The sequence below is a fragment of the Lepisosteus platostomus genome (genome assembly GCF_059453375.1).
Source record: "Lepisosteus platostomus isolate fLepPlt1 chromosome 5 unlocalized genomic scaffold, fLepPlt1.hap1 SUPER_5_unloc_3, whole genome shotgun sequence".
NCBI lineage: Eukaryota > Metazoa > Chordata > Actinopteri > Semionotiformes > Lepisosteidae > Lepisosteus > Lepisosteus platostomus.
In genome coordinates, this window is record NW_028291473.1 from 59757 (window position 1) to 83999 (window position 24243).

A 24243-nucleotide genomic window follows, 5' to 3' on the forward strand; every position below is an offset into this window, starting at 1 on the left:
CTGGGGCTCAGTTGAAATGCAACGTCAGGACTTTTCCGAATTATGTCACACGAAGAGAGCACAGCCCTTTCCGCCCTGCCGCGTGTGTCTCGGTAACTCGCTGTGATCGTATAGTGGTCAGTACTTTGCGTTGTGGCCGCAACAACCCCGGTTCGAATCCGGGTCACGGCAGAATAGGGGCGTCTGCTTTTACTACTCGCACGAATGAAGGCAAAAAAAAGCCAATCGACGTGAACGAACGGCGCTTTACAGAGGAGTACTGCCTGACTGGATCGTTGATGAACGACAGAGGCCACTCCGACCTCTTCTCGGTTTTCTTCAATGACTTACTAAGGATCTTCTTCACATTCGCCCATGCAGGGGAAGCCAGTTACACCAAAGCAAACGCAGGAAAGTGCATTTCAAGCAGAGACCAGGAGGGACTTGTTTACACCGAGAGTGGGCGGAGAATGGAACAATGCGCCCAGCCCTGTTGCTGGAGCCGATTCTTGATGAGCTCTTGGGCTCACTAAGAGGCCCCCGCTGGATGCTAATCTTTCTGTTGTTCTTGCAGGTCCTGCGCTGCTTTTGAGCCGACAGAGCTCGACCTGGTCTGTCGGCACAGCCCAATTGCAAATGATCGGCTCCGCGTACAGAAGGAACGTGCGTTTGGTACAAGAGTGCACGAAGGCACCGGAAATACATTGGGAACAAATGACCGGTCGCTCAAGACCTCTGTGAAGTACAGGAGCGTGCAAAACGAGGCTGTTTCCACCCGGTCTCAAACCGGGGACCTTTCGCGTGTTAGGCGAACGTGATAGCCGCTACACTACGGAAACCTGTAGGGACTGCTGCTGGTGTCTCGTTTGCGTTTCGGGCTGAGAAAGGGACGCGTCACTTTAGGCAGGTGGCGCTGGAGAGAGGAACAAAGGGCGCGATGAAACAAAATGCCGAAACCCGGGATCGAACCAGGGACCTTTAGATCTTCAGTCTAACGCTCTCCCAACTGAGCTATTTCGGCAGTGCGCAAAGCCCACAGCCACCTGCTCCAGCCTTCCTGTGTTGTGGCATGAGCGCACCAAGAGTAGCGGGAGAGTGTTGCAGGAACGTCACTCAGAAGGAAAGCCACCCAGCTGCGCCCTCTGAGCTCTGTTCAGCGCATCTTCCTCGCATGGACTCCTGCCTGCGACGGGCAGGAAACAATTAGCAAGAACAGAACGACACGCCATGGGTGTCTCATGACCGCACCTTAGGTTGTGACACGTGCAGGTGTGAGGGGTTGCCGGGCTACTTTGGAGCAGAGCTTGGGCGGAGGGGGGGCGGGAAAGCAGACAAAGAGGTGACACCTCAAGGTCTGCACGATCACAGCTCTCCGCCGCCCCAGGCTTCCGCTCGATAAGCTACTGGACACACCCGCCCCTCCTCACACAGACCGTGGAAAAGCCCCCGAGTGGGAGGGCTCGCTCTTCCTCCCAGGAGCTCTTGGACACGACGCCCAGACAGGGCGCGGGGAGCCGCCGCCTGCAAACACGGCTCCAGGCAGGACTCCACTCCGCAGGAGCCGCAGAGCAGAGGAGATGAGGGCAGCTTAGCTCCTGTGCAGAGACCTGAGCTGTTGTTGCTGTGGATGCTGTCTTTTCTGCACTCGGGGTAGGAGTGAATGTTGAGTTGCACTTAGAAATGAAGCAGAGCACTTCAACGGCACGGGTGTGTGTGTGTGTGCGCCCTGGTGATTCTGGGAGACAGATCGAACCTGGGCTAAAAGAGAGGGGGCTTAGCCCTCTTCCATTTGCTAGTTCAAAGTTGTACAACCCCTTTGTATCTGCTAGGCGGCGCAGTCGTCGTGCACAAAGAACACTTTGAAAAGCGTCAAAGGCAAGTCATTCCGAGTTGGTCGTTTGTGTTTTCCGTTCAGACGCGAAATGCTGACATGATCTCTCGGCTCCTCGGTTGTCATTTCTGCTCCGTAAAGGGATCACAGCACGCGTCGGCTTCCAGCATGCTGGGTCGGGACACGATGCCGGGGGTTGGAGAGAGCGATGTCTTCCTCGTTAGTATAGTGGCAAGTATCCCCGCCTGTCACGCGGGAGACCGGGGTTCGATTCCCCGACGGGGAGTAGCTTTTCTTTCACCTCCTTAGAGAAATGACTGCCTTTCACTTCTCTGTTTTCTTTCACAGCGTCGTGCACCTTTTCATTGCTCTCGCTTTCAGAGCCTCCGCACGGCAGTCGACTCGACATCAGGAAGCACATTGAAGTGAAAGCAGGAAGCGCTGCGACATGCACTGTGCAGATCCCGCCACACTAAGAGGTGAGTGGGTCTGTTCGATGCACAAAGAACGCTTTGAGAAGCGTCAAAGGCAAGTCATTCCGAGTTGGTCGTTTGTGTTTTCCGTTCAGACGCGAAATGCTGAAATGATCTCTCGGCTCCTCGGTTGTCATTTCTGCTCCGTAAAGGAATCACAGCACGCGTCGGCTTCCAGCACGGTGGGTCGGGACACGATGCCGGGGGTCGGAGAGAGCGATGTCTTCCTCGTTAGTATAGGACCTGTCACCTGTCCCCACCTGTCACGCGGGAGACTGGGGTGCATCAGGACGCGCCTTGAAGTGAAAGCAGGATGCGCTGTGACATGCACTGTGCAGATCCCGCCACACTAAGAGGTGGGTCCAGTGGGTCTGTTCGATCACAGCGCTAGGCGAATCCCCAATCCCCTTTTGTGCCTGGCGACAAAAGATGTCGGTTTCCGCCCGGTTTCGAACCGGGGACCTTTCGCGTGTGAGGCGAACGTGATAACCACTACACTACGGAACGGGTGGTAAGACGTGCCCAGCGGCCCAGCGCTGAGCTTCGCCAATGCGATTTAGCTGCTTCCAGTGCCTTTATTGGAGTGCGCTGATGGACCGTGCTCTCTCTCCAGAGACCAGCACGCCTGTCATGGACGGAGCAGGAAAGGCGGCGCCACATTCTACAGCCCTCTCCACGCAATCGACGAAATCGGGCTACTGAAGTGGAGAAAATCGCCTCTCCAGAAAGTGCAAATATCATCTTGGAGACTATAAATCCTATTGCCGAAGGTCAGCCCTGTCTACCAGAGTAACCCTCCCACAGCGATGATCAGCTCGTCTCACACGCGAGACGTTTCGGTTGGAAACAAGCGCCCCCTCTTCTCGCACGTTTTGCACGTTCGAGTAGTTTTAATGCGGCTCTTTCGTACACGGTGCTGATCTTTTGGAAAGCAGGAGGCAAAACCGAGTCGAACCGCCTGGGTGAAAACCAGGAACCCTAACCGCTAGACTATATGGCAGCGAACAACCATGCTGTTCACGGCATCAAGCAAGCAAACTACATAAATATGAGAAAACACGCAAGAGAGTTGTCACTCAGAGTGTCGAAGGGTCGATGTATACTGGGGCTCAGTTGAAATGCAACGTCAGGACTTTTCCGAATTATGTCACACGAAGAGAGCACAGCCCTTTCCGCCCTGCCGCGTGTGTCTCGGTAACTCGCTGTGATCGTATAGTGGTCAGTACTTTGCGTTGTGGCCGCAACAACCCCGGTTCGAATCCGGGTCACGGCAGAATAGGGGCGTCTGCTTTTACTACTCGCACGAATGAAGGCAAAAAAAAGCCAATCGACGTGAACGAACGGCGCTTTACAGAGGAGTACTGCCTGACTGGATCGTTGATGAACGACAGAGGCCACTCCGACCTCTTCTCGGTTTTCTTCAATGACTTACTAAGGATCTTCTTCACATTCGCCCATGCAGGGGAAGCCAGTTACACCAAAGCAAACGCAGGAAAGTGCATTTCAAGCAGAGACCAGGAGGGACTTGTTTACACCGAGAGTGGGCGGAGAATGGAACAATGCGCCCAGCCCTGTTGCTGGAGCCGATTCTTGATGAGCTCTTGGGCTCACTAAGAGGCCCCCGCTGGATGCTAATCTTTCTGTTGTTCTTGCAGGTCCTGCGCTGCTTTTGAGCCGACAGAGCTCGACCTGGTCTGTCGGCACAGCCCAATTGCAAATGATCGGCTCCGCGTACAGAAGGAACGTGCGTTTGGTACAAGAGTGCACGAAGGCACCGGAAATACATTGGGAACAAATGACCGGTCGCTCAAGACCTCTGTGAAGTACAGGAGCGTGCAAAACGAGGCTGTTTCCGCCCGGTCTCGAACCGGGGACCTTTCGCGTGTTAGGCGAACGTGATAGCCGCTACACTACGGAAACCTGTAGGGACTGCTGCTGGTGTCTCGTTTGCGTTTCGGGCTGAGAAAGGGACGCGTCACTTTAGGCAGGTGGCGCTGGAGAGAGGAACAAAGGGCGCGATGAAACAAAATGCCGAAACCCGGGATCGAACCAGGGACCTTTAGATCTTCAGTCTAACGCTCTCCCAACTGAGCTATTTCGGCAGTGCGCAAAACCCACAGCCACCTGCTCCAGCCTTCCTGTGTTGTGGCATGAGCGCACCAAGAGTAGCGGGAGAGTGTTGCAGGAACGTCACTCAGAAGGAAAGCCACCCAGCTGCGCCCTCTGAGCTCTGTTCAGCGCATCTTCCTCGCATGGACTCCTGCCTGCGACGGGCAGGAAACAATTAGCAAGAACAGAACGACACGCCATGGGTGTCTCATGACCGCACCTTAGGTTGTGACACGTGCAGGTGTGAGGGGTTGCCGGGCTACTTTGGAGCAGAGCTTGGGCGGAGGGGGGGCGGGAAAGCAGACAAAGAGGTGACACCTCAAGGTCTGCACGATCACAGCTCTCCGCCGCCCCAGGCTTCCGCTCGATAAGCTACTGGACACACCCGCCCCTCCTCACACAGACCGTGGAAAAGCCCCCGAGTGGGAGGGCTCACTCTTCCTCCCAGGAGCTCTTGGACACGACGCCCAGACAGGGCGCGGGGAGCCGCCGCCTGCAAACACGGCTCCAGGCAGGACTCCACTCCGCAGGAGCCGCAGAGCAGAGGAGATGAGGGCAGCTTAGCTCCTGTGCAGAGACCTGAGCTGTTGTTGCTGTGGATGCTGTCTTTTCTGCACTCGGGGTAGGAGTGAATGTTGAGTTGCACTTAGAAATGAAGCAGAGCACTTCAACGGCACGGGTGTGTGTGTGTGTGCGCCCTGGTGATTCTGGGAGACAGATCGAACCTGGGCTAAAAGAGAGGGGGCTTAGCCCTCTTCCATTTGCTAGTTCAAAGTTGTACAACCCCTTTGTATCTGCTAGGCGGCGCAGTCGTCGTGCACAAAGAACACTTTGAAAAGCGTCAAAGGCAAGTCATTCCGAGTTGGTCGTTTGTGTTTTCCGTTCAGACGCGAAATGCTGACATGATCTCTCGGCTCCTCGGTTGTCATTTCTGCTCCGTAAAGGGATCACAGCACGCGTCGGCTTCCAGCATGCTGGGTCGGGACACGATGCCGGGGGTTGGAGAGAGCGATGTCTTCCTCGTTAGTATAGTGGCAAGTATCCCCGCCTGTCACGCGGGAGACCGGGGTTCGATTCCCCGACGGGGAGTAGCTTTTCTTTCACCTCCTTAGAGAAATGACTGCCTTTCACTTCTCTGTTTTCTTTCACAGCGTCGTGCACCTTTTCATTGCTCTCGCTTTCAGAGCCTCCGCACGGCAGTCGACTCGACATCAGGAAGCACATTGAAGTGAAAGCAGGAAGCGCTGCGACATGCACTGTGCAGATCCCGCCACACTAAGAGGTGAGTGGGTCTGTTCGATGCACAAAGAACGCTTTGAGAAGCGTCAAAGGCAAGTCATTCCGAGTTGGTCGTTTGTGTTTTCCGTTCAGACGCGAAATGCTGAAATGATCTCTCGGCTCCTCGGTTGTCATTTCTGCTCCGTAAAGGAATCACAGCACGCGTCGGCTTCCAGCACGGTGGGTCGGGACACGATGCCGGGGGTCGGAGAGAGCGATGTCTTCCTCGTTAGTATAGGACCTGTCACCTGTCCCCACCTGTCACGCGGGAGACTGGGGTGCATCAGGACGCGCCTTGAAGTGAAAGCAGGATGCGCTGTGACATGCACTGTGCAGATCCCACCACACTAAGAGGTGGGTCCAGTGGGTCTGTTCGATCACAGCGCTAGGCGAATCCCCAATCCCCTTTTGTGCCTGGCGACAAAAGATGTCGGTTTCCGCCCGGTTTCGAACCGGGGACCTTTCGCGTGTGAGGCGAACGTGATAACCACTACACTACGGAACGGGTGGTAAGACGTGCCCAGCGGCCCAGCGCTGAGCTTCGCCAATGCGATTTAGCTGCTTCCAGTGCCTTTATTGGAGTGCGCTGATGGACCGTGCTCTCTCTCCAGAGACCAGCACGCCTGTCATGGACGGAGCAGGAAAGGCGGCGCCACATTCTACAGCCCTCTCCACGCAATCGACGAAATCGGGCTACTGAAGTGGAGAAAATCGCCTCTCCAGAAAGTGCAAATATCATCTTGGAGACTATAAATCCTATTGCCGAAGGTCAGCCCTGTCTACCAGAGTAACCCTCCCACAGCGATGATCAGCTCGTCTCACACGCGAGAAGTTTCGGTTGGAAACAAGCGCCCCCTCTTCTCGCACGTTTTGCACGTTCGAGTAGTTTTAATGCGGCTCTTTCGTACACGGTGCTGATCTTTTGGAAAGCAGGAGGCAAAACCGAGTCGAACCGCCTGGGTGAAAACCAGGAACCCTAACCGCTAGACTATATGGCAGCGAACAACCATGCTGTTCACGGCATCAAGCAAGCAAACTACATAAATATGAGAAAACACGCAAGAGAGTTGTCACTCAGAGTGTCGAAGGGTCGATGTATACTGGGGCTCAGTTGAAATGCAACGTCAGGACTTTTCCGAATTATGTCACACGAAGAGAGCACAGCCCTTTCCGCCCTGCCGCGTGTGTCTCGGTAACTCGCTGTGATCGTATAGTGGTCAGTACTTTGCGTTGTGGCCGCAACAACCCCGGTTCGAATCCGGGTCACGGCAGAATAGGGGCGTCTGCTTTTACTACTCGCACGAATGAAGGCAAAAAAAAGCCAATCGACGTGAACGAACGGCGCTTTACAGAGGAGTACTGCCTGACTGGATCGTTGATGAACGACAGAGGCCACTCCGACCTCTTCTCGGTTTTCTTCAATGACTTACTAAGGATCTTCTTCACATTCGCCCATGCAGGGGAAGCCAGTTACACCAAAGCAAACGCAGGAAAGTGCATTTCAAGCAGAGACCAGGAGGGACTTGTTTACACCGAGAGTGGGCGGAGAATGGAACAATGCGCCCAGCCCTGTTGCTGGAGCCGATTCTTGATGAGCTCTTGGGCTCACTAAGAGGCCCCCGCTGGATGCTAATCTTTCTGTTGTTCTTGCAGGTCCTGCGCTGCTTTTGAGCCGACAGAGCTCGACCTGGTCTGTCGGCACAGCCCAATTGCAAATGATCGGCTCCGCGTACAGAAGGAACGTGCGTTTGGTACAAGAGTGCACGAAGGCACCGGAAATACATTGGGAACAAATGACCGGTCGCTCAAGACCTCTGTGAAGTACAGGAGCGTGCAAAACGAGGCTGTTTCCGCCCGGTCTCGAACCGGGGACCTTTCGCGTGTTAGGCGAACGTGATAGCCGCTACACTACGGAAACCTGTAGGGACTGCTGCTGGTGTCTCGCTTGCGTTTCGGGCTGAGAAAGGGACGCGTCACTTTAGGCAGGTGGCGCTGGAGAGAGGAACAAAGGGCGCGATGAAACAAAATCCCGAAACCCGGGATCGAACCAGGGACCTTCAGAGCTTCAGTCTAACGCTCTCCCAGCTGAGCTATTTCGGCAGTGCGCAAAGCCCACAGCCACCTGCTCCAGCCTTCCTGTGTTGCGGCATGAGCGCACCAAGAGGAGCGGGAGAGTGTTGCAGGAACGTCACTCAGAAGGAAAGCCACCCAGCTGCGCCCTCTGAGCTCTGTCCAGCGCATCTTCCTCGCATGGACTCCTGCCTGCGACGGGCAGGAAACAATTAGCAAGAACAGAACGACACGCCATGGGTGTCTCATGACCGCACCTTAGGTTGTGACACGTGCAGGTGTGAGGGGTTGCCGGGCTACTTTGGAGCAGAGCTTGGGCGGAGGGGGGGCGGGAAAGCAGACAAAGAGGTGACACCTCAAGGTCTGCACGATCACAGCTCTCCGCCGCCCCAGGCTTCCGCTCGATAAGCTACTGGACACACCCGCCCCTCCTCACACAGACCGTGGAAAAGCCCCCGAGTGGGAGGGCTCGCTCTTCCTCCCAGGAGCTCTTGGACATGACGCCCAGACAGGGCGCGGGGAGCCGCCGCCTGCAAACACGGCTCCAGGCAGGACTCCACTCCGCAGGAGCCGCAGAGCAGAGGAGATGAGGGCAGCTTAGCTCCTGTGCAGAGACCTGAGCTGTTGTTGCTGTGGATGCTGTCTTTTCTGCACTCGGGGTAGGAGTGAATGTTGAGTTGCACTTAGAAATGAAGCAGAGCACTTCAACGGCACGGGTGTGTGTGTGTGTGCGCCCTGGTGATTCTGGGAGACAGATCGAACCTGGGCTAAAAGAGAGGGGGCTTAGCCCTCTTCCATTTGCTAGTTCAAAGTTGTACAACCCCTTTGTATCTGCTAGGCGGCGCAGTCGTCGTGCACAAAGAACACTTTGAAAAGCGTCAAAGGCAAGTCATTCCGAGTTGGTCGTTTGTGTTTTCCGTTCAGACGCGAAATGCTGACATGATCTCTCGGCTCCTCGGTTGTCATTTCTGCTCCGTAAAGGGATCACAGCACGCGTCGGCTTCCAGCATGCTGGGTCGGGACACGATGCCGGGGGTTGGAGAGAGCGATGTCTTCCTCGTTAGTATAGTGGCAAGTATCCCTGCCTGTCACGCGGGAGACCGGGGTTCGATTCCCCGACGGGGAGTAGCTTTTCTTTCACCTCCTTAGAGAAATGACTGCCTTTCACTTCTCTGTTTTCTTTCACAGCGTCGTGCACCTTTTCATTGCTCTCGCTTTCAGAGCCTCCGCACGGCAGTCGACTCGACATCAGGAAGCACATTGAAGTGAAAGCAGGAAGCGCTGCGACATGCACTGTGCAGATCCCGCCACACTAAGAGGTGAGTGGGTCTGTTCGATGCACAAAGAACGCTTTGAGAAGCGTCAAAGGCAAGTCATTCCGAGTTGGTCGTTTGTGTTTTCCGTTCAGACGCGAAATGCTGAAATGATCTCTCGGCTCCTCGGTTGTCATTTCTGCTCCGTAAAGGAATCACAGCACGCGTCGGCTTCCAGCACGGTGGGTCGGGACACGATGCCGGGGGTCGGAGAGAGCGATGTCTTCCTCGTTAGTATAGGACCTGTCACCTGTCCCCACCTGTCACGCGGGAGACTGGGGTGCATCAGGACGCGCCTTGAAGTGAAAGCAGGATGCGCTGTGACATGCACTGTGCAGATCCCGCCACACTAAGAGGTGGGTCCAGTGGGTCTGTTCGATCACAGCGCTAGGCGAATCCCCAATCCCCTTTTGTGCCTGGCGACAGAAGATGTCTGTTTCCGCCCGGTTTCGAACCGGGGACCTTTCGCGTGTGAGGCGAACGTGATAACCACTACACTACGGAACGGGTGGTAAGACGTGCCCAGCGGCCCAGCGCTGAGCTTCGCCAATGCGATTTAGCTGCTTCCAGTGCCTTTATTGGAGTGCGCTGATGGACCGTGCTCTCTCTCCAGAGACCAGCACGCCTGTCATGGACGGAGCAGGAAAGGCGGCGCCACATTCTACAGCCCTCTCCACGCAATCGACGAAATCGGGCTACTGAAGTGGAGAAAATCGCCTCTCCAGAAAGTGCAAATATCATCTTGGAGACTATAAATCCTATTGCCGAAGGTCAGCCCTGTCTACCAGAGTAACCCTCCCACAGCGATGATCAGCTCGTCTCACACGCGAGAAGTTTCGGTTGGAAACAAGCGCCCCCTCTTCTCGCACGTTTTGCACGTTCGAGTAGTTTTAATGCGGCTCTTTCGTACACGGTGCTGATCTTTTGGAAAGCAGGAGGCAAAACCGAGGCGAACCGCCTGGGTGAAAACCAGGAACCCTAACCGCTAGACTATATGGCAGCGAACAACCATGCTGTTCACGGCATCAAGCAAGCAAACTACATAAATATGAGAAAACACGCAAGAGAGTTGTCACTCAGAGTGTCGAAGGGTCGATGTATACTGGGGCTCAGTTGAAATGCAACGTCAGGACTTTTCCGAATTATGTCACACGAAGAGAGCACAGCCCTTTCCGCCCTGCCGCGTGTGTCTCGGTAACTCGCTGTGATCGTATAGTGGTCAGTACTTTGCGTTGTGGCCGCAACAACCCCGGTTCGAATCCGGGTCACGGCAGAATAGGGGCGTCTGCTTTTACTACTCGCACGAATGAAGGCAAAAAAAAGCCAATCGACGTGAACGAACGGCGCTTTACAGAGGAGTACTGCCTGACTGGATCGTTGATGAACGACAGAGGCCACTCCGACCTCTTCTCGGTTTTCTTCAATGACTTACTAAGGATCTTCTTCACATTCGCCCATGCAGGGGAAGCCAGTTACACCAAAGCAAACGCAGGAAAGTGCATTTCAAGCAGAGACCAGGAGGGACTTGTTTACACCGAGAGTGGGCGGAGAATGGAACAATGCGCCCAGCCCTGTTGCTGGAGCCGATTCTTGATGAGCTCTTGGGCTCACTAAGAGGCCCCCGCTGGATGCTAATCTTTCTGTTGTGCTTGCAGGTCCTGCGCTGCTTTTGAGCCGACAGAGCTCGACCTGGTCTGTCGGCACAGCCCAATTGCAAATGATCGGCTCCGCGTACAGAAGGAACGTGCGTTTGGTACAAGAGTGCACGAAGGCACCGGAAATACATTGGGAACAAATGACCGGTCGCTCAAGACCTCTGTGAAGTACAGGAGCGTGCAAAACGAGGCTGTTTCCGCCCGGTCTCGAACCGGGGACCTTTCGCGTGTTAGGTGAACGTGATAGCATCTACACTACGGAAACCTGCAGGGACCGCTGCTGGTGTCTCGCTTGCGTTTCGGGCTGAGAAAGGGACGCGTCACTGTAGGCAGGGGGCGCTGGAGAGAGGAACAAAGGGCGCGATGAAACAAAATGCCGAAACCCGGGATCAAACCAGGGACCTTCAGAGCTTCAGTCTAACGCTCTCCCAGCTGAGCTATTTCGGCAGTGCGCAAAGCCCACAGCCACCTGCTCCAGCCTTCCTGTGTTGCGGCATGAGCGCACCAAGAGGAGCGGGAGAGTGTTGCAGGAACGTCACTCAGAAGGAAAGCCACCCAGCTGCGCCCTCTGAGCTCTGTCCAGCGCATCTTCCTCGCATGGACTCCTGCCTGCGACGGGCAGGAAACAATTAGCAAGAACAGAACGACACGCCATGGGTGTCTCATGACCGCACCTTAGGTTGTGACACGTGCAGGTGTGAGGGGTTGCCGGGCTACTTTGGAGCAGAGCTTGGGCGGAGGGGGGGCGGGAAAGCAGACAAAGAGGTGACACCTCAAGGTCTGCACGATCACAGCTCTCCGCCGCCCCAGGCTTCCGCTCGATAAGCTACTGGACACACCCGCCCCTCCTCACACAGACCGTGGAAAAGCCCCCGAGTGGGAGGGCTCGCTCTTCCTCCCAGGAGCTCTTGGACACGACGCCCAGACAGGGCGCGGGGAGCCGCCGCCTGCAAACACGGCTCCAGGCAGGACTCCACTCCGCAGGAGCCGCAGAGCAGAGGAGATGAGGGCAGCTTAGCTCCTGTGCAGAGACCTGAGCTGTTGTTGCTGTGGATGCTGTCTTTTCTGCACTCGGGGTAGGAGTGAATGTTGAGTTGCACTTAGAAATGAAGCAGAGCACTTCAACGGCACGGGTGTGTGTGTGTGTGCGCCCTGGTGATTCTGGGAGACAGATCGAACCTGGGCTAAAAGAGAGGGGGCTTAGCCCTCTTCCATTTGCTAGTTCAAAGTTGTACAACCCCTTTGTATCTGCTAGGCGGCGCAGTCGTCGTGCACAAAGAACACTTTGAAAAGCGTCAAAGGCAAGTCATTCCGAGTTGGTCGTTTGTGTTTTCCGTTCAGACGCGAAATGCTGACATGATCTCTCGGCTCCTCGGTTGTCATTTCTGCTCCGTAAAGGGATCACAGCACGCGTCGGCTTCCAGCATGCTGGGTCGGGACACGATGCCGGGGGTTGGAGAGAGCGATGTCTTCCTCGTTAGTATAGTGGCAAGTATCCCCGCCTGTCACGCGGGAGACCGGGGTTCGATTCCCCGACGGGGAGTAGCTTTTCTTTCACCTCCTTAGAGAAATGACTGCCTTTCACTTCTCTGTTTTCTTTCACAGCGTCGTGCACCTTTTCATTGCTCTCGCTTTCAGAGCCTCCGCACGGCAGTCGACTCGACATCAGGAAGCACATTGAAGTGAAAGCAGGAAGCGCTGCGACATGCACTGTGCAGATCCCGCCACACTAAGAGGTGAGTGGGTCTGTTCGATGCACAAAGAACGCTTTGAGAAGCGTCAAAGGCAAGTCATTCCGAGTTGGTCGTTTGTGTTTTCCGTTCAGACGCGAAATGCTGAAATGATCTCTCGGCTCCTCGGTTGTCATTTCTGCTCCGTAAAGGAATCACAGCACGCGTCGGCTTCCAGCACGGTGGGTCGGGACACGATGCCGGGGGTCGGAGAGAGCGATGTCTTCCTCGTTAGTATAGGACCTGTCACCTGTCCCCACCTGTCACGCGGGAGACTGGGGTGCATCAGGACGCGCCTTGAAGTGAAAGCAGGATGCGCTGTGACATGCACTGTGCAGATCCCGCCACACTAAGAGGTGGGTCCAGTGGGTCTGTTCGATCACAGCGCTAGGCGAATCCCCAATCCCCTTTTGTGCCTGGCGACAAAAGATGTCTGTTTCCGCCCGGTTTCGAACCGGGGACCTTTCGCGTGTGAGGCGAACGTGATAACCACTACACTACGGAAACGGTGGTAAGACGTGCCCAGCGGCCCAGCGCTGAGCTTCGCCAATGCGATTTAGCTGCTTCCAGTGCCTTTATTGGAGTGCGCTGATGGACCGTGCTCTCTCTCCAGAGACCAGCACGCCTGTCATGGACGGAGCAGGAAAGGCGGCGCCACATTCTACAGCCCTCTCCACGCAATCGACGAAATCGGGCTACTGAAGTGGAGAAAATCGCCTCTCCAGAAAGTGCAAATATCATCTTGGAGACTATAAATCCTATTGCCGAAGGTCAGCCCTGTCTACCAGAGTAACCCTCCCACAGCGATGATCAGCTCGTCTCACACGCGAGAAGTTTCGGTTGGAAACAAGCGCCCCCTCTTCTCGCACGTTTTGCACGTTCGAGTAGTTTTAATGCGGCTCTTTCGTACACGGTGCTGATCTTTTGGAAAGCAGGAGGCAAAACCGAGTCGAACCGCCTGGGTGAAAACCAGGAACCCTAACCGCTAGACTATATGGCAGCGAACAACCATGCTGTTCACGGCATCAAGCAAGCAAACTACATAAATATGAGAAAACACGCAAGAGAGTTGTCACTCAGAGTGTCGAAGGGTCGATGTATACTGGGGCTCAGTTGAAATGCAACGTCAGGACTTTTCCGAATTATGTCACACGAAGAGAGCACAGCCCTTTCCGCCCTGCCGCGTGTGTCTCGGTAACTCGCTGTGATCGTATAGTGGTCAGTACTTTGCGTTGTGGCCGCAACAACCCCGGTTCGAATCCGGGTCACGGCAGAATAGGGGCGTCTGCTTTTACTACTCGCACGAATGAAGGCAAAAAAAAGCCAATCGACGTGAACGAACGGCGCTTTACAGAGGAGTACTGCCTGACTGGATCGTTGATGAACGACAGAGGCCACTCCGACCTCTTCTCGGTTTTCTTCAATGACTTACTAAGGATCTTCTTCACATTCGCCCATGCAGGGGAAGCCAGTTACACCAAAGCAAACGCAGGAAAGTGCATTTCAAGCAGAGACCAGGAGGGACTTGTTTACACCGAGAGTGGGCGGAGAATGGAACAATGCGCCCAGCCCTGTTGCTGGAGCCGATTCTTGATGAGCTCTTGGGCTCACTAAGAGGCCCCCGCTGGATGCTAATCTTTCTGTTGTTCTTGCAGGTCCTGCGCTGCTTTTGAGCCGACAGAGCTCGACCTGGTCTGTCGGCACAGCCCAATTGCAAATGATCGGCTCCGCGTACAGAAGGAACGTGCGTTTGGTACAAGAGTGCACGAAGGCACCGGAAATACATTGGGAACAAATGACCGGTCGCTCAAGACCTCTGTGAAGTACAGGAGCGTGCAAAACGAGGCTGTTTCCGCCCGGTCTCGAACCGGGGACCTTTCGCGTGTTAGGTGAACGTGATAGCATCTACACTACGGAAACCTGCAGGGACCGCTGCTGGTGTCTCGCTTGCGTTTCGGGCTGAGAAAGGGACGCGTCACTGTAGGCAGGGGGCGCTGGAGAGAGGAACAAAGGGCGCGATGAAACAAAATGCCGAAACCTGGGATCAAACCAGGGACCTTCAGAGCTTCAGTCTAACGCTCTCCCAGCTGAGCTATTTCGGCAGTGCGCAAAGCCCACAGCCACCTGCTCCAGCCTTCCTGTGTTGCGGCATGAGCGCACCAAGAGGAGCGGGAGAGTGTTGCAGGAACGTCACTCAGAAGGAAAGCCACCCAGCTGCGCCCTCTGAGCTCTGTCCAGCGCATCTTCCTCGCATGGACTCCTGCCTGCGACGGGCAGGAAACAATTAGCAAGAACAGAACGACACGCCATGGGTGTCTCATGACCGCACCTTAGGTTGTGACACGTGCAGGTGTGAGGGGTTGCCGGGCTACTTTGGAGCAGAGCTTGGGCGGAGGGGGGGCGGGAAAGCAGACAAAGAGGTGACACCTCAAGGTCTGCACGATCACAGCTCTCCGCCGCCCCAGGCTTCCGCTCGATAAGCTACTGGACACACCCGCCCCTCCTCACACAGACCGTGGAAAAGCCCCCGAGTGGGAGGGCTCGCTCTTCCTCCCAGGAGCTCTTGGACACGACGCCCAGACAGGGCGCGGGGAGCCGCCGCCTGCAAACACGGCTCCAGGCAGGACTCCACTCCGCAGGAGCCGCAGAGCAGAGGAGATGAGGGCAGCTTAGCTCCTGTGCAGAGACCTGAGCTGTTGTTGCTGTGGATGCTGTCTTTTCTGCACTCGGGGTAGGAGTGAATGTTGAGTTGCACTTAGAAATGAAGCAGAGCACTTCAACGGCACGGGTGTGTGTGTGTGTGCGCCCTGGTGATTCTGGGAGACAGATCGAACCTGGGCTAAAAGAGAGGGGGCTTAGCCCTCTTCCATTTGCTAGTTCAAAGTTGTACAACCCCTTTGTATCTGCTAGGCGGCGCAGTCGTCGTGCACAAAGAACACTTTGAAAAGCGTCAAAGGCAAGTCATTCCGAGTTGGTCGTTTGTGTTTTCCGTTCAGACGCGAAATGCTGACATGATCTCTCGGCTCCTCGGTTGTCATTTCTGCTCCGTAAAGGGATCACAGCACGCGTCGGCTTCCAGCATGCTGGGTCGGGACACGATGCCGGGGGTTGGAGAGAGCGATGTCTTCCTCGTTAGTATAGTGGCAAGTATCCCCGCCTGTCACGCGGGAGACCGGGGTTCGATTCCCCGACGGGGAGTAGCTTTTCTTTCACCTCCTTAGAGAAATGACTGCCTTTCACTTCTCTGTTTTCTTTCACAGCGTCGTGCACCTTTTCATTGCTCTCGCTTTCAGAGCCTCCGCACGGCAGTCGACTCGACATCAGGAAGCACATTGAAGTGAAAGCAGGAAGCGCTGCGACATGCACTGTGCAGATCCCGCCACACTAAGAGGTGAGTGGGTCTGTTCGATGCACAAAGAACGCTTTGAGAAGCGTCAAAGGCAAGTCATTCCGAGTTGGTCGTTTGTGTTTTCCGTTCAGACGCGAAATGCTGAAATGATCTCTCGGCTCCTCGGTTGTCATTTCTGCTCCGTAAAGGAATCACAGCACGCGTCGGCTTCCAGCACGGTGGGTCGGGACACGATGCCGGGGGTCGGAGAGAGCGATGTCTTCCTCGTTAGTATAGGACCTGTCACCTGTCCCCACCTGTCACGCGGGAGACTGGGGTGCATCAGGACGCGCCTTGAAGTGAAAGCAGGATGCGCTGTGACATGCACTGTGCAGATCCCGCCACACTAAGAGGTGGGTCCAGTGGGTCTGTTCGATCACAGCGCTAGGCGAATCCCCAATCCCCTTTTGTGCCTGGCGACAAAAGATGTCTGTTTCCGCCCGGTTTCGAACCGGGGACCTTTCGCGTGTGAGGCGAACGTGATAACCACTACACTACGGAAACGGTGGTAAGACGTGCCCAGCGGCCCAGCGCTGAGCTTCGCCAATGCGATTTAGCTGCTTCCAGTGCCTTTATTGGAGTGCGCTGATGGACCGTGCTCTCTCTCCAGAGACCAGCACGCCTGTCATGGACGGAGCAGGAAAGGCGGCGCCACATTCTACAGCCCTCTCCACGCAATCGACGAAATCGGGCTACTGAAGTGGAGAAAATCGCCTCTCCAGAAAGTGCAAATATCATCTTGGAGACTATAAATCCTATTGCCGAAGGTCAGCCCTGTCTACCAGAGTAACCCTCCCACAGCGATGATCAGCTCGTCTCACACGCGAGAAGTTTCGGTTGGAAACAAGCGCCCCCTCTTCTCGCACGTTTTGCACGTTCGAGTAGTTTTAATGCGGCTCTTTCGTACACGGTGCTGATCTTTTGGAAAGCAGGAGGCAAAACCGAGTCGAACCGCCTGGGTGAAAACCAGGAACCCTAACCGCTAGACTATATGGCAGCGAACAACCATGCTGTTCACGGCATCAAGCAAGCAAACTACATAAATATGAGAAAACACGCAAGAGAGTTGTCACTCAGAGTGTCGAAGGGTCGATGTATACTGGGGCTCAGTTGAAATGCAACGTCAGGACTTTTCTGAATTATGTCACACGAAGAGAGCACAGCCCTTTCCGCCCTGCCGCGTGTGTCTCGGTAACTCGCTGTGATCGTATAGTGGTCAGTACTTTGCGTTGTGGCCGCAACAACCCCGGTTCGAATCCGGGTCACGGCAGAATAGGGGCGTCTGCTTTTACTACTCGCACGAATGAAGGCAAAAAAAAGCCAATCGACGTGAACGAACGGCGCTTTACAGAGGAGTACTGCCTGACTGGATCGTTGATGAACGACAGAGGCCACTCCGACCTCTTCTCGGTTTTCTTCAATGACTTACTAAGGATCTTCTTCACATTCGCCCATGCAGGGGAAGCCAGTTACACCAAAGCAAACGCAGGAAAGTGCATTTCAAGCAGAGACCAGGAGGGACTTGTTTACACCGAGAGTGGGCGGAGAATGGAACAATGCGCCCAGCCCTGTTGCTGGAGCCGATTCTTGATGAGCTCTTGGGCTCACTAAGAGGCCCCCGCTGGATGCTAATCTTTCTGTTGTTCTTGCAGGTCCTGCGCTGCTTTTGAGCCGACAGAGCTCGACCTGGTCTGTCGGCACAGCCCAATTGCAAATGATCGGCTCCGCGTACAGAAGGAACGTGCGTTTGGTACAAGAGTGCACGAAGGCACCGGAAATACATTGGGAACAAATGACCGGTCGCTCAAGACCTCTGTGAAGTACAGGAGCGTGCAAAACGAGGCTGTTTCCGCCCGGTCTCGAACCGGGGACCTTTCGCGTGTTAGGCGAACGTGATAGCCGCTACACTACGGAAACCTGTAGGGACTGCTGCTGGTGTCTCGCTTGCGTTTCGGGCTGAGAAAGGGACGCGTCACTTTAGGCAGGTGGCGCTGGAGAGAGGAACAAAGGGCGCGATGAAACAAAATGCCGAAACCCGGGATCGAACCAGGGACCTTTAGATCTTCAGTCTAACCCTCTCCCAACTGAGCTATTTCGGCAGTGCGCAAAGCCCACAGCCACCTGCTCCAGCCTTCCTGTGTTGTGGCATGAGCGCACCAAGAGTAGCGGGAGAGTGTTGCAGGAACGTCACTCAGAAGGAAAGCCACCCAGCTGCGCCCTCTGAGCTCTGTCCAGCGCATCTTCCTCGCATGGACTCCTGCCTGCGACGGGCAGGAAACAATTAGCAAGAACAGAACGACACGCCATGGGTGTCTCATGACCGCACCTTAGGTTGTGACACGTGCAGGTGTGAGGGGTTGCCGGGCTACTTTGGAGCAGAGCTTGGGCGGAGGGGGGGCGGGAAAGCAGACAAAGAGGTGACACCTCAAGGTCTGCACGATCACAGCTCTCCGCCGCCCCAGGCTTCCGCTCGATAAGCTACTGGACACACCCGCCCCTCCTCACACAGACCGTGGAAAAGCCCCCGAGTGGGAGGGCTCGCTCTTCCTCCCAGGAGCTCTTGGACACGACGCCCAGACAGGGCGCGGGGAGCCGCCGCCTGCAAACACGGCTCCAGGCAGGACTCCACTCCGCAGGAGCCGCAGAGCAGAGGAGATGAGGGCAGCTTAGCTCCTGTGCAGAGACCTGAGCTGTTGTTGCTGTGGATGCTGTCTTTTCTGCACTCGGGGTAGGAGTGAATGTTGAGTTGCACTTAGAAATGAAGCAGAGCACTTCAACGGCACGGGTGTGTGTGTGTGTGCGCCCTGGTGATTCTGGGAGACAGATCGAACCTGGGCTAAAAGAGAGGGGGCTTAGCCCTCTTCCATTTGCTAGTTCAAAGTTGTACAACCCCTTTGTATCTGCTAGGCGGCGCAGTCGTCGTGCACAAAGAACACTTTGAAAAGCGTCAAAGGCAAGTCATTCCGAGTTGGTCGTTTGTGTTTTCCGTTCAGACGCGAAATGCTGACATGATCTCTCGGCTCCTCGGTTGTCATTTCTGCTCCGTAAAGGGATCACAGCACGCGTCGGCTTCCAGCATGCTGGGTCGGGACACGATGCCGGGGGTTGGAGAGAGCGATGTCTTCCTCGTTAGTATAGTGGCAAGTATCCCCGCCTGTCACGCGGGAGACCGGGGTTCGATTCCCCGACGGAGAGTAGCTTTTCTTTCACCTCCTTAGAGAAATGACTGCCTTTCACTTCTCTGTTTTCTTTCACAGCGTCGTGCACCTTTTCATTGCTCTCGCTTTCAGAGCCTCCGCACGGCAGTCGACTCGACATCAGGAAGCACATTGAAGTGAAAGCAGGAAGCGCTGCGACATGCACTGTGCAGATCCCGCCACACTAAGTGGTGAGTGGGTCTGTTCGATGCACAAAGAACGCTTTGAGAAGCGTCAAAGGCAAGTCATTCCGAGTTGGTCGTTTGTGTTTTCCGTTCAGACGCGAAATGCTGAAATGATCTCTCGGCTCCTCGGTTGTCATTTCTGCTCCGTAAAGGAATCACAGCACGCGTCGGCTTCCAGCACGGTGGGTCGGGACACGATGCCGGGGGTCGGAGAGAGCGATGTCTTCCTCGTTAGTATAGGACCTGTCACCTGTCCCCACCTGTCACGCGGGAGACTGGGGTGCATCAGGACGCGCCTTGAAGTGAAAGCAGGATGCGCTGTGACATGCACTGTGCAGATCCCGCCACACTAAGAGGTGGGTCCAGTGGGTCTGTTCGATCACAGCGCTAGGCGAATCCCCAGTCCCCTTTTGTGCCTGGCGATAAAAGATGTCTGTTTCCGCCCGGTTTCGAACCGGGGACCTTTCGCGTGTGAGGCGAACGTGATAATCACTACACTACGGAAACGGTGGTAAGACGTGCCCAGCGGCCCAGCGCTGAGCTTCGCCAATGCGATTTAGCTGCTTCCAGTGCCTTTATTGGAGTGCGCTGATGGACCGTGCTCTCTCTCCAGAGACCAGCACGCCTGTCATGGACGGAGCAGGAAAGGCGGCGCCACATTCTACAGCCCTCTCCACGCAATCGACGAAATCGGGCTACTGAAGTGGAGAAAATCGCCTCTCCAGAAAGTGCAAATATCATCTTGGAGACTATAAATCCTATTGCCGAAGGTCAGCCCTGTCTACCAGAGTAACCCTCCCACAGCGATGATCAGCTCGTCTCACACGCGAGAAGTTTCGGTTGGAAACAAGCGCCCCCTCTTCTCGCACGTTTTGCACGTTCGAATAGTTTTAATGCGGCTCTTTCGTACACGGTGCTGATCTTTTGGAAAGCAGGAGGCAAAACCGAGTCGAACCGCCTGGGTGAAAACCAGGAACCCTAACCGCTAGACTATATGGCAGCGAACAACCATGCTGTTCACGGCATCAAGCAAGCAAACTACATAAATATGAGAAAACACGCAAGAGAGTTGTCACTCAGAGTGTCGAAGGGTCGATGTATACTGGGGCTCAGTTGAAATGCAACGTCAGGACTTTTCCGAATTATGTCACACGAAGAGAGCACAGCCCTTTCCGCCCTGCCGCGTGTGTCTCGGTAACTCGCTGTGATCGTATAGTGGTCAGTACTTTGCGTTGTGGCCGCAACAACCCCGGTTCGAATCCGGGTCACGGCAGAATAGGGGCGTCTGCTTTTACTACTCGCACGAATGAAGGCAAAAAAAAGCCAATCGACGTGAACGAACGGCGCTTTACAGAGGAGTACTGCCTGACTGGATCGTTGATGAACGACAGAGGCCACTCCGACCTCTTCTCGGTTTTCTTCAATGACTTACTAAGGATCTTCTTCACATTCGCCCATGCAGGGGAAGCCAGTTACACCAAAGCAAACGCAGGAAAGTGCATTTCAAGCAGAGACCAGGAGGGACTTGTTTACACCGAGAGTGGGCGGAGAATGGAACAATGCGCCCAGCCCTGTTGCTGGAGCCGATTCTTGATGAGCTCTTGGGCTCACTAAGAGGCCCCCGCTGGATGCTAATCTTTCTGTTGTTCTTGCAGGTCCTGCGCTGCTTTTGAGCCGACAGAGCTCGACCTGGTCTGTCGGCACAGCCCAATTGCAAATGATCGGCTCCGCGTACAGAAGGAACGTGCGTTTGGTACAAGAGTGCACGAAGGCACCGGAAATACATTGGGAACAAATGACCGGTCGCTCAAGACCTCTGTGAAGTACAGGAGCGTGCAAAACGAGGCTGTTTCCGCCCGGTCTCGAACCGGGGACCTTTCGCGTGTTAGGTGAACGTGATAGCCTCTACACTACGGAAACCTGCAGGGACCGCTGCTGGTGTCTCGCTTGCGTTTCGGGCTGAGAAAGGGACGCGTCACTGTAGGCAGGGGGCGCTGGAGAGAGGAACAAAGGGCGCGATGAAACAAAATGCCGAAACCTGGGATCAAACCAGGGACCTTCAGAGCTTCAGTCTAACGCTCTCCCAGCTGAGCTATTTCGGCAGTGCGCAAAGCCCACAGCCACCTGCTCCAGCCTTCCTGTGTTGCGGCATGAGCGCACCAAGAGGAGCGGGAGAGTGTTGCAGGAACGTCACTCAGAAGGAAAGGAACATGTGACCGGTCGCTCAAGACCTCTGTGAAGTACAGGAGCATACAGAAAGAGGCTGTTCCCGTCCGGTTTCGAACCGGGGATTTTTCGCGTGTGAGGCAAACGTGATAACCGCTGCGCTACGGAAACGGTGAGAAAAGGGACCCACTGGCAGTGAGTATTGAACCTTATTGCATTACTGCTCCCAACCAGTTGATATCAATTTAATTCCTAAGGGTTATGTTCTTGTTTTGAGTATCTCATGTAGACGTTGTAAACAAGTTCAATTACGAAACGGTCTAAATGAATGATATACTTGTGTCCTCTTGATATGTGTAACTCTTTGTAACTGAATTAATTTATATCTTTTGTATTCTGTTAAGCCTTACGATAAGATCTGTTAGGTTTGCATGCATATTCTATATATTAACAAATGTATCCTCGTGTATTAGTACCTGTGTGTGCATTGTTTGAGTTATGTCGCATGGTTGGATTCTAAGACCATTAAAATAATCAATTTTGTGATTTACTGCCACAAAAATAATTGTCCCAGTAAATGCCCAAACCCCTACAGAACTGGTGCCTCGTGAGAGAACACTACAACAGTGTGTGATATCCTGTCCCAGCCTGAGGAGCAGACAGCGAGCCTGTCTCTTAATAATGCTAATAATACAGTGTGTGATTCCCTGCCCCAGCCAGAGGAACAGACAGTGAGCCTGTCTCTCAATAATAATACAGTGTGTGATCTCCTGTCCCAGCCTGAGGAACAGACAGTGAGCCTGTCTCTCAATAATAATAATACAGTGTGTGATTCCCTGCCCCAGCCAGAGGAACAGACAGTGAGCCTGTCTCTCAATAATAATACAGTGTGTGATCCCCTGTCCCAGCTTGGGAAACAGTGAGTCAGCCTCTCAATAATTATAATACAGTGTGATCTACTGTCCCAGCCAGAGGAACACACAGTGAGCCTGTATCTAAATAATAATAATACAGTGCGTGATCTCCTGTACTAGCCTGAGGAACAGACAGCGAGCCTGTCTCTCAATAATGATAACCTAGTATGGAATGTCCTGTCCCAGTCTGAAGGACAAACAGTGAGCATGTCCCTCAGTTATAATAGAACAGTGTGTGTTCTCCAGTCCCAGCAGGAGGAACAGACAGTGAGTCTGTATCTCAATACTAATAATACAGTGTGTGATATCCTGCCCCAGCCTGAGGAACAGACAGTGAGCCTGTCTCTCAATAATAATAATACAGTGTGTGATTTCCTGTCCCAGCCTGGGGAACAGTGAACCAGATACTCAATAATAATAATACAGTGTGTGATCTCCTGTCTCAGCCTGGGGAACACTGAGCCTGTCTCTCAATACTAATTATACAGTGTGTCATTTCCTGCCCCAGTCAGAGGAACAGACAGTGAGCCCGTCTCTCAATAATAATAATACAGTGTGTGATCTCCTGTCCCAGCCTGAGGAACAGACAGGAGTGAGCCAGTCTCTCAATAATAATAAAGCAGATTATGATCTGCTGTCCCAGCCTAAGGAACAGTCAGGAAAGAGCAGGTCTCTCTATAATAATAATACAGTTTGTGATCTCCTGTCCCAGCCTGAGGAACAGACAGTGAGCCTGTCTCTCAATAATAATAATACAGTGTGGGATCTCCTGTCCCAGCCTGAGGAACAGTGAGCCTGTCTCTCAATAATAAAAATACAATGTGTTATCTCCTTTCCCGGCCTGGGGAACACTGAGGCTTTCTCTCAATACTAATAATACAGTGTGTGATATCCTACCCTAGCCTGAGGAACAGACAGTGAGCCTGTCTCTCAATAATAATAATAGAGTGTGTGATTTACTGTCCCAGCCTGAGGAACAGACTGTGAGCCTGTCTCTCAATAATAATAATAGAGTGTGTGATCTCCTGTCCCAGCCTGAGGAACAGACTGTGAGCCTGTCTCTCAGTAATAATAATAGTGTGTGATTTCCTGTCTCAGCCTGAGGAACAGACTGTGAGCCTCTCTCAATAATAATAATCCAGTGTGTGATCTCCTGTTCAAGCCCAAGTGAAGACACAGTGAGCCTATCTGTCAATAATAGTAATACAGTGTGTGATCTCCTGTCCCAGCCTGAGAAACAGACAGTGAGCCTGTCTCTCAATAATAATAATACAGCGTGTGATCTCCTGTCCCAGCCTGAGGAACAGACAGTGAGCCTGCCTCTCAATAACAAGCCAATGTGTGATCTCCTGTCCCAGCCTGAGGAACAGAGAGTGAGCCTGTCTCTCAATAATAATACAGTGTGTGATCCTCTGTCCCAGCCTGAGAAACAGACAGTGAGCCTGTCTCTCAATAATAATACAGTGTGTGATCCTCTCTCCCAGCCTGAGGAACAGACAGTGAGCCTGTCTCTCAATAATAATAATACAGTGTGAATTCCTGTCTCAGCTTGTGGAACATACAGTGAGCCTGTCTCTCTATAATAATAATATAATGTATGACCTCCTGTCCCAGCCTGGGGAATATACAGTGAGCCTGTCTCACTATAATAATAATACAGTGTCTGATCTCCTGTCCCAGCCTGAGGAACAATGAGCCTGTCAATCAATAATAATACAGTATGTGATGTCCTGTCTTCGCCTGAGGAACAGAGAGTAAGCCTGTCTCTCAATAATAATAATTCAGTGTGGGATCTCCTGTCCCAGTCTGATGAACAGACAGTGAGCCTCTCTCTCAATAAAAATAATACAGTGTGTGATCTCCTGTCCCAGCCTGAGGAACAAACAGTGAGCCTGTCTCAAAATAATAATAATACAGTGTGGGATCTCCTGTCCCAGCCTGGGGAACAGTGTGCC

The 24243-nt window shown here is 53.9% G+C and overlaps 11 non-coding genes across 11 annotated transcripts; 4 read left to right on the forward strand and 7 right to left on the reverse strand.

The window, feature by feature from the left end:
- Positions 1 to 927: 927 nt before the first annotated feature.
- On the reverse strand, positions 928 to 1000 carry trnaf-gaa (transfer RNA phenylalanine (anticodon GAA)). Its single transcript has one exon. It is a non-coding gene; the product is annotated as a tRNA-Phe (tRNA).
- A 1024-nt stretch (positions 1001 to 2024) lies between these two features.
- Positions 2025 to 2096, forward strand: trnad-guc (transfer RNA aspartic acid (anticodon GUC)). Its single transcript has one exon. It is a non-coding gene; the product is annotated as a tRNA-Asp (tRNA).
- Positions 2097 to 4130: 2034 nt separating this feature from the next.
- trnav-aac (transfer RNA valine (anticodon AAC)) lies at positions 4131 to 4203 on the reverse strand. The gene has a single exon. It is a non-coding gene; the product is annotated as a tRNA-Val (tRNA).
- Positions 4204 to 4312: 109 nt separating this feature from the next.
- Positions 4313 to 4385, reverse strand: trnaf-gaa (transfer RNA phenylalanine (anticodon GAA)). The gene has a single exon. It is a non-coding gene; the product is annotated as a tRNA-Phe (tRNA).
- Positions 4386 to 5409: 1024 nt separating this feature from the next.
- On the forward strand, positions 5410 to 5481 carry trnad-guc (transfer RNA aspartic acid (anticodon GUC)). The gene has a single exon. It is a non-coding gene; the product is annotated as a tRNA-Asp (tRNA).
- A 2034-nt stretch (positions 5482 to 7515) lies between these two features.
- Positions 7516 to 7588, reverse strand: trnav-aac (transfer RNA valine (anticodon AAC)). Its single transcript has one exon. It is a non-coding gene; the product is annotated as a tRNA-Val (tRNA).
- A 4591-nt stretch (positions 7589 to 12179) lies between these two features.
- Positions 12180 to 12251, forward strand: trnad-guc (transfer RNA aspartic acid (anticodon GUC)). Its single transcript has one exon. It is a non-coding gene; the product is annotated as a tRNA-Asp (tRNA).
- A 621-nt stretch (positions 12252 to 12872) lies between these two features.
- trnav-cac (transfer RNA valine (anticodon CAC)) lies at positions 12873 to 12945 on the reverse strand. Its single transcript has one exon. It is a non-coding gene; the product is annotated as a tRNA-Val (tRNA).
- A 2619-nt stretch (positions 12946 to 15564) lies between these two features.
- Positions 15565 to 15636, forward strand: trnad-guc (transfer RNA aspartic acid (anticodon GUC)). Its single transcript has one exon. It is a non-coding gene; the product is annotated as a tRNA-Asp (tRNA).
- A 621-nt stretch (positions 15637 to 16257) lies between these two features.
- Positions 16258 to 16330, reverse strand: trnav-cac (transfer RNA valine (anticodon CAC)). Its single transcript has one exon. It is a non-coding gene; the product is annotated as a tRNA-Val (tRNA).
- Positions 16331 to 17670: 1340 nt separating this feature from the next.
- On the reverse strand, positions 17671 to 17743 carry trnav-aac (transfer RNA valine (anticodon AAC)). Its single transcript has one exon. It is a non-coding gene; the product is annotated as a tRNA-Val (tRNA).
- Positions 17744 to 24243: the final 6500 nt, after the last annotated feature.